This window comes from Rattus norvegicus, chromosome 17 (assembly GCF_021556685.1).
Source record: "Rattus norvegicus strain SHRSP/BbbUtx chromosome 17, alternate assembly SHRSP_T2T, whole genome shotgun sequence".
Classification (NCBI taxonomy): domain Eukaryota; kingdom Metazoa; phylum Chordata; class Mammalia; order Rodentia; family Muridae; genus Rattus; species Rattus norvegicus.
The window spans coordinates 87,477,350-87,487,190 of NC_141550.1; the positions used below are offsets into that span (position 1 = coordinate 87,477,350).

Here is a 9,841-nt window from a genome sequence, read left to right on the forward strand (position 1 = left end):
TTACTAGTCACATATGAGATTCTTCTAAAAGTATGAATGAAATAGGATTGGCGGTACATCTTGGTAATGTCCAGAGACAAATGCAATCCTGTGTTTTCAGTAATATATAATTTAAAGCAGTCACGTAATTATAGACTAGTGGTATAAACCCCAAGCCAACATTAAATAAGCACCCCACGTTCTCCTACATGATCTAACTAGCTGTTGCTGGTTAAACAAAGCTACCCTGAGACTAGCAGAGTCACGGGCACCCTCAGGTGTGAGAATCACAAACACTGAAAGCTAGTGTTGCTGCTCTATGGTGGTTATCTTGCATAGCTTAGTTGGGGCACTAAAGGCTGTGTGGGTTGACTTCAAACGTGAACACAAATTGTTGAGAGCCCTCCCTTTAAGGGTCGGAGCATTCCCCTCATGTGTAGAAAGGACCAGATGATTCCATTTGCTTTTAGAGGGCAGAAGGGCTGGATGTGCCTGGGGAAGGCAGAGCTTGCTGGACCCTTCAGCTTCCTTCCCTTCAGAGTGCTGGGCTCCAGCTGTGTTAGCCGACAGGCTGCTGGGAAGGGGCTGCACCCTGAGGAACAGGGATAATAACCACAGGATTGAGCCATCATGGAAGCCTCCAACCCCCACCTCAGAAGTCTGCAGTCCCTTCCAACATCCTGACCACAGCCTTAGGAGAGACCCTGCACCAGACACATTCAACAAAACTGCTCTTAAATCCTGACCCACATTGGCTGAATGGTTATTTTTTAAGGTCATTGTTTTAAACTATTAAATTGGGGGGCAATTTATTATGCCACAATAGATAATATACCACTGTGTCAGAATATATATATATCTCACATTGCTTATCAAGTCCCTAGTTGAGAAGTAGAAAATGCCAACTACAGATTTATTTCGTAAAAAATTAAGGAGTCTACGGTCATTCCGCTTCTCAGGGGACTGTTCCAAGACATTCAGTAAATACTCATGAAGCACTGAACGCTATGCAAACTCTACCTTTTCCTGTACACTCTACCTGTGATCATTGTGACTTAAGCAAAGGTGATAGAAATAGTAATAGTGAGAGGAGAATTGTAACAATGTAATTGAATAAGGATCCTGTGAATGCCGTTTCTCACTCAAAAGGCAGGTTATCTAGTTGATGTCTCACAGTTGGCTGTGGGCACAAAAGGGAAACTTGAGAGAGTGAAACGACAGACAAGGGGGATCCGGGGTACCCATTCCTCACGGTAGTGGAAACTGGTGGCCCTCCACAGTGAACAGCCACTCAGCTGGATAAAACTAAGAAGGGACAGTGCTTGGAGCACTGTGATGCAGGTCTGTGCTGCGGGAGAGAAAGAAAACCATGAGCACTACACAGCATTCTCCACAGCTCTATGTGAAGATGCTCCCAGAGAAGTCCCAAAAGACCACACGGAGGTCCTGCTGGGCTAAGGAAACAGATTGGGGTTCTTAGGTCAACAAACCTGCTGAAAGTTGTGGGTCAGGAGAAAAGTTGGGGCAGGGGTAGGGGGCGACTGCAGGGTCAGGGAGTGGTTTAGTGGTTGAGTTTGTACTCAGCACGTGTTAGGCCCTGGGTTCAGGGACCAGAAATCTGCCAAACTCTAAGCAGGCACCTTAACAGAGGTTGACAAGTACTTCAAAAATTATATCCAAAGTGATAAGCGTGTAAGAACTAAAACGATTTGGGGGCAGGGGTGTCATGGAGAACTTGTACTCCAGTCTTATGGTATTTAAGAAAAGGTAGTGAATCCAGAAGCTGACTCATAACATATCTGGTTCATAGGCGAGAAAGATAGGTCAATAGAAAAGGCCTTTTAACAATAAACCCAGTATCAAGCTACTATATCTTAAAGAGTAAGCCTCAGACTTCAGAGCATACCCCAAAGTTAAGGAGAGGAGTCATAGCCCACATAAAGACCACTCTACATAGCTCTGGAAGAAAATATGGAGGTCACTGGAGACATAACTTTGTGCTGCTTCTTGTTGAGGATCCGAATTTAGTTTCCAGTACTTATATCCTGTAAAGCTGCTTGTAACTCCGGCTCCCAGAACCTATGTCCTTATCTTGTCTCTACAGACACTGCACTCAAACGTGTGAACCAACCAATACACAGGCACACGATACACAGAATTTTAAAAATGTATTTATAAAAAAATAAATAAGTAATAAAAGGAAATCACAATTTCAATTTATTGAAAGACACAATTCACATAAGAACATGCACATACCCCACACACACACACACACTCATATATCACACACTCATGCCTACACATAATAAATAACCAAGTACCATTCAAGATTGAGAAAGTTGCACATCATTCAAAAATTAATGAGAATCAAGCAAGAAGCAGGACAGTGGTGACGCACACCTTTAATCCCAGCATTCAGGAGGCAAAGACAGGCAGATCTCTGAGTTCAAGGCTAGTTTGGTCTACAGAGCAAAGTTCAGGACAGGCAGGGCTACACACACACACACACACACACACACACACACACACACACACACACATCTCAAAAAGCAAACAAAGGAGCAACAAACCAGGGAAGACTACTTATAACCCGACAAAGAAAATTTAATGCAAATAGTGTCTTCACCAACTTCTGTACTCTGACGGTAAGACTCTTGACTACATCAGTTAACCCACAAGGCAGCTTAGGGGGCAGTTATCCTGAGAGAAAGAAAGCACATACCACTGTGACTTAAACTGCTTAACAGAGGCCCCATAGAAAAACATGTCCACTGAACCCAGGCTGGTAAGACAAAGCCAGGGCAGGTTGGTTGGATCAAGGAGTGCAAGGGGAAGACTGCCAGAAACTTCCCAAGTGCACAGGTGTAGTGGGAAATATTACAAAAGGATTTTCCGAGCCCATCTATTGCCTGCTACTCTCTGGCCCCAGAGGTCTCACTGCCACCATGGCTGGCCCCGTGCAGAGACTGCCAATCTCACAGCTCTCTTGCTGCAGACTCTGTTCACGATCCCAGCCATTCAGCCCCTGTGGTAATAGTCACAATTCCCAGTAACCCGGTAAAATCAAAACTCTAGAGGCTTGTAATTTATTAATCAGATTTAGATCAGTAAATTCTCACCCCACAAAACATTCACACAGTGAACTCAGAGCCAATTGATAGTGATATAAACTGTCAAATTGTCCTGCAATTATCCATCCCTTATAAGATTCATAGCTGCCTGCGTCTATTTAAAGCCACACAGATCTGGGTCATCCTGCTCTTCCTCCTCTCCTCTCCTCTCCGTACTCTCTAAAACCCTCAGCCCACCTTTCCTTTGCATTGCCCTCACAGGCCTTGCCTTATCTTGTGCCTGCCTTCATCTGCACATAGACACATCCACACACAGGTCCTACTTTATGCAAAGTACTACAGGAGGGTAAGGAATGAATGCATGAGGGCAGACTGGGAGAGGAGGGAACAGGCCCTGGTGGATGGAAGGAGGTAAAGTTTGTGGGGGATGTGGATGGGAACAAACTCATCCTAAGCCAAGAGTGGATTTTATACAGCTGGCTAGAACTTGGACTAGTGGTCTTAGGGAGATAGGGTTATAGCCACAAGGTCAAAGGCTACAGGATCAATTTTGTCCTGGTTGTAGGGAAATTGGAAATGTCAGGGTTATGTCCAGACTTCATAAACTTGGGCTGCCTCTGAGGACTTTTTCCAGTGGATGCAATTGGTACCCAGGACTTCCTGAAATCACGACTGTTGTCTGCTGGTGCTTTCATGCCCCCTGTGGCAGCATGGAGGTGAGGCATTACCAGGACACATTCATGGCTGTGCTCAGAGTCCTGTCAACTCCCTTCTATATCTCCAGCTCTATTATGTCAGACACACGTCCTCAGCCAGCATTCAAGCAGACGTGGTGCTGGAGAAGTTGCTGTGAGCTCTACCTCTTGATCTACGGGCAGCAAGGAGAGACTGTGCCACGATGGTTGTAGCTTGAGCATATATGGCCTCAAAGCCCGCCCCCATGACGCACTTCCTCCATCAGGCCACACCCACTCCAGCAAGGCCACACCTCCTAAGAGTGCCACTCCCTATGGGCCAAGCATTCAAACACCAGTCTATGGAGGCCATATCTATTCAAACCACCTCATTTAACATTCACAAAGCCCTGAGTTTGAGCCACAAAACCAAATGCACTAGTTATGGGAGTGTCTATGTGCCAATCCCGGGAGGATCCAAACTTCAAGGTAATTCTTGGCTATACAACAATTTCAGGGTCAGCCTGAAGTACATGGAATTTTATTACCTTTTCATTGATTTATGTATGCATGCATGTGCATATAAGAATAATAAAATTGTGATGGTGTGTTGTACCTGACTTAAACGTTCTGTAATGCATGCACCTTCCAAACATTTCCCAAATAAATAATTTTTATTTTAATAATAATTTTATGCTTCAATGTACTAAATAAATATAAAGTTCTTTAAAGAGGTATAACTATAAATCTAACACAATTAATGAAAAGAATGAAAGAAAACCAGCCAGACTGATACCAGCCAAACCATTAGATCATTTTCCAGAAATGTACTGGTTACTTTAGCAGATAGTCCCAAGCATAAATCAAAATAGTTAGTATTTATATCTACAAAGGTAGAATCCTCCAGTCTCTTGAGATTCACCTAAGATAAACCAAAATCCCACAGAGTACCAAAATCTTCCCTGGTCCACCTTGCTTAAGATTTCTTCAAGTTAAGGGTATGTCTAGTATTCTGTTGGCTTCAACAGCCTGCCTCTACCTCAGCACCATTTTAATGTGAACCACAGCCCTTTCACTGATGTCCTCTATAACTTTAATTTTTCCGAAGTCTATTTTTGACGATGGTTCTTAAACACTTTAACCTCTCTTCTAGCCCACCACACACCCAGAGGTAGTGGGAAAGAAAGGATATGGGGAAAGTGGACCTGTTTAGAAATGGTTCTTTGGAACAACTCCCATGTATGTTGTAAGGAATTCGGCAGATCAGTTCACAGGTCAACAACGGCAGCTGGATCCACTTCAGTCCAGTTCAGTAGTGTCAGGATAGCAGCTGCAGTGACACAACCTAACAGAGACAGCCAGGCCTTGTCCAAACCGGCACGAGTCAGCAGGAGAGACCTGGGCCAGTAGGAACGCCAGGAAAAGTTCCCAGCTGTGCCTCCCCTCGGGGAAGTGAAGATCATCAAAATAGCATTTCCTTTCACGTGCTTGCTTTAGCAAAATATCCTTTCACCTGTGTTTGCTTCAGGAAAACACACCTTTTCGGGTTTGCCCCAGCAAAACACCACACGACACAACTGACTTTCTAAAGAACTCTTAAGTTTCCACTTCAGCTCCCCCAAAAAGCCACTGCTGTCTAAAGAAAAAGTAAATTCTACCAAAGGTTTGTGGTCCCTAGAAACTCCTTAGGGAGTTGTGGGTTTAGCGCAGCAGAAAAGCACATGTTAGTATGCAGAAGGCCTTGGGTATAACCCCAGCACTAAGAAGAAACGATTTACATTTTGTTAGTCTTGTTCTTATGTCGCCCGTGGCCCTGGCCATTTCATGTGATATTTAGTGTCTTGACCCACATGGGGTGTTCTAACAAAATGCCTGAGGCTGAGAAATTGATAGAGGATTTTTGCTTATATTTCTGAAGGCCGAGGTCAAGGCTCCAACGGACATGGTATTGGATGAGGCCTTACTTTCTTCTCTCTCTCTTTTTTTTCCCCTAAGGAAAACACTTTGCAGTCCGGGTCCTTTATTTCCTTTGTGTCCATTAGGCCGTGAGTCCGTATGGAATGGGCTCCAGCAGCTCAGGCTCCTTCCCGTTAGTCCTCACAAAGTGGGCTTCTCTGGGTGGCGCAGGCTGGCGCTTCAGCTGAACCCAGGTGCCCTTCTCTTTGGCTTCCTCTTTCTTCTGATCGTTCTCCTTCACCCACTTCAGGAAGCTGTCTCTGCTCTTTGAGTGTTCGATGTGCTCAATCCGCACATTGATCCTCTTGGCCAGAATCTTGCCTTTAACTTGCTTGTTTACAATGATGCCCACGGCATGCTGGGTGACATTGCAGACTCTTCCGGTTTTGCCGTGGTAACACTTGTGGGGCATTCCTTTTTGAACAGTGCCCATTCCCTTGATGTCTACAACATCACCCTTCTTGTAGATTCGCATGTGTGTGGCCAAAGGAACGACTCCATGTTTCCTAAAAGGTCTAGAGAACATACACCGAGTACCTCTCCTCTTTCCTTTTGTGTTTGTCATTTTGGTGAGTTACTGGAAGATGGCTGCCGCAGCCGAAGGGCGCTTTCTTCTTCATAGATGGCTCCTCTTACTGTCTCCTTACACGGGGAAACGGACGCCAGGGCAGAAGAGAAAACAGACTCTCTCTCTCTCTCTCTCTCTCTCTCTCTCTCTCTCTCTCTCTCTCTCAATTTCTTTCAGAAAGGTCTCTTGTCAGCCAAAGTCTCTGTCACTATGACCAACTATCTGACAGAAACAGCTTAAGGGGGAGGGGATATTTAACTCGAAGACTCAAAAGTTTCAGTCTACAGTCCTTGGCTCCATTGTACCTGTGCGATAGAATACCATGGCCTCCGGAGAACATGAAAGGCCACTCACAAAGCAGTGAGTAAGAAATAGGCTTGAGAGCTGTCATAGTAATCTCCAACCCCATAAACCTGTATAAAAAACACATGACCCAGTTGTACTTAGAAGCAGTACTCCTAGATTGGGCAGATCTATAACTACATTAACCCATTACTCAGCCATGAGATCCCTTGCTGTTTGTGGCTTTTCTAGGCCATGTGGTTCTGCTCAATCTTCCTTCCACCTCCTCTTCCTATGCCCTTCTCCTTCCCTCCCCCCCACCCCCGCCCCCTCACCACTCCTCCACCACCACCTGCCCCCACCCTTTAAGAACTCCAGCCCCACCTTTCCCTTCCACTACCCGATCACAGACTCTAGCCTCTATTTGACCAGTTAGAATGGCGGGGGCCAGTTCATGTGAAATCACCTGAGTATAATCCACTTAGGGGCAGCCTCTCTTGAGGAAGCAGAATTAACGTCAGAATACAAACAGCACCAGGGCATCCCACAACATTTCCCCCTTTTTGTCCAATAAAAAGGCTCTTTCCTTTTTTAGATATAAATGGAGTACAATCATTACAACTATGTAAATATAAAGTATAAGATACATTTAATATCTGATCCATCATATTTGTCAAATTAGATAAAGTATTCTGTTCTCCATCGTCACTTAAAGAGCTTAAATATTTGAATTCTGTATTTGAATTACGTTTTGGCTTTAGCTTGTATTGCCATCTGAAATCCATCTTCTTTAATCTATACCATCTCTCTCAGTGTTAAACAATTTGAGTGTGGTTATGAGACTATAATTAGTCTTCAACCCTGTCAGAAATCTGAGAATGACTTAAATATTACCTGAAATATAGGAAGCACAAAGCATAGCTTCTGAAACTTAACCAGTTTGTAGAGATGGCTGACTACCTGGACAGTCTCTTATTTCTCAAAACGTGATAGTGTCAGTCATCAGGCTTTCTGATCTGGGATCATCTAACAGACCTTTGTAAAGCAGATGTATGAAGGGCTGCTTACCCTGTCTTGGTAGAGCCATCAGTGGCTTCTTTTGAATAGAGTGTCTTGTTTGTTTGTTTGGTTTTTTTTTTTTTTTTTTGTCTGTAGATGAATTAAGTTAATTTTTGTCTAGTGGCTATTTTGTGGTAGCTGGAGCAACTCTATTGATGTTTAATTTCTTTTTTGAACCAAGAAGGGGGTGCTATCAGGAGTAGAAATGTCTTTAGTCAAATGATCTTTAATAATGAAATGGCTTTAAATATCGTATTTTGTGAACTTTTGACAGTTTTGAAGACTATCAATGGAAAGTATATCTGAACTGTTAAGCTTTAACTATTCTTAGTCATTTTTGTTTGAGTAAACTGAAAACACTTTATTATAATTACATCAGAATCTAATATAACCGTGATTTTACTATCTGGCCCTTAACTCGTGTTATTAATCATCTTAACAGTTGTAATGGCTGTTATTAGAAGGGCTGGGTCTTATTTTTGTAATTTTAGATGCATTGTATAGGCACAATGCCTATCAAAAAATAATATTAATTTCAAATTTTGTATCAATATAAGAAATTTAAACCAATGAAAACCTTAAATCTGCATTGATTTATAAATTTTATACCAACGTAAAATTATACTTTCAACTTATATTAATTATAAAGTTTTCTATTAATGTAAGATATGGCTATATAACGTTTTGTTTAAGAGTAAATTTGATAACCTATGTTTATTTGTCTATTTTTCTAATTTTATGATATTATTTATACCCCCCCTTTTCCTTTACCTAAAAAGGAAGGATAGAGAAGAGAAAAGGAAAGATAGAAATCCAAGTCTAAGCGCTCTAGTTTCTTCCCTGTCCAAAGCTACATTTGTAAATTATCTCTTAAAATGATAGCATATATGATTTTATATATATATATATGTATATATATATTGATTGGGATGAAGATTTTTTTTACTTGCTTATAGCTGAATTGGGGTGAAGAATTCCCTTCTGGGGGCCCAAGGGGAAATGGGAAAATTGGTTTTGTCAAAGGAGGGCTAGCTGGCGTCATTTGCCTTCCAGTTTCTATGTGCTAAGAAAGTTCATAGCTTAGCCGATGTCCTGATTAGAACAGTCTGAAAGGCTGGATTGGCAAACTAGCTGTTTTGAAAAGTCATGGAAACAAGTCTTTAGAGGAACCAGTTTTGATGTGGTTGAGGTAGAATCAAGCAAGGAACTGGAATGGAGGGTCTTGGAATCTTGGCATCCAGGTGGCTCAGCAGTTCTGAGCACTGGCTGCTCTTCCAGAAGACCTGGGTTAGAGTCCCAACACCCACATAACCATCTGTAACCCTAGTTCTGAAGGAACCTATCGCTCTCCTCTAGCCTCTCTAGGTATCAGACACAAACAGTCCATAGACGTACATATAGGCAAAATACTTGTACACATCAAATAAGATAAAAAGGAAAAATAGCAATGGGCTCTGACCAGATGTAACTTCCAGAGAATGTTCCGGTGACCTTCAACAAGGCCCCGCCACTTGAAGTTTCCTGACCGTCTCAAAACAGTGGCAAACTGAGTGCCACACATTCAGTGCAAGCCTATGGAGGATCGCTCATAGTAAAACCATAACTAACGTCTCTCACCAAGAGGAAGCTATTATGGCCTCATCTCCACCGACAGCCGCAATTCCTAATGCTGTTACCAACCTGAATCATAGCAGGAATAACCATTCAAAGCTCAGCCGTCAGTCATGCCCCAGCTCATTGAATACGTGCCACACACCCCAGGCAAAAACAACTTGTAGAAGAAAGAGTTTATTTGGCTTTATGATCCCAGAAGGTGAGTCCATCCTGACAGAGACGTCTGGTAGCAAGCAACAGCCATGATGTCTAGAGAAGAAAGCTAAACGTTCACATCTTTACAGAAAGCACAACGCAGAGAAAGTAATCTGGAAGTGGCAGCATGACTTTTCTGTCAGAGCCCTTCCCTACCTACATCCTTCCTATAGCAAGGACGTACCTCCTAAACTCCAAAACCGCACTGTCAATGTGGGACCAAGTAGTCAAATCAGTGAGCAACATTCTCACTTAAACCACTCTACCATTGGAAGATGGAATTCTTCTAATGACAAAAAAAAAAAAAAAAAAAAAAAATTCCAGTTGCTGCCTTCAGTGGCGAGACCTTCAACACTTGCTCACAGAAGGAGAGCGTTCATTAAGAGAAGTTCTTTAAGGGAGCCTGCCTTATCTGCTGGCCCTATTCCACAAGTGCAATATCT

The 9,841-nt window shown here is 42.9% G+C and overlaps 1 pseudogene; it reads right to left on the reverse strand.

The window, feature by feature from the left end:
- Positions 1-5,762: 5,762 nt before the first annotated feature.
- Positions 5,763-6,245, reverse strand: LOC148000303 (large ribosomal subunit protein eL21 pseudogene; annotated as a pseudogene).
- Positions 6,246-9,841: the final 3,596 nt, after the last annotated feature.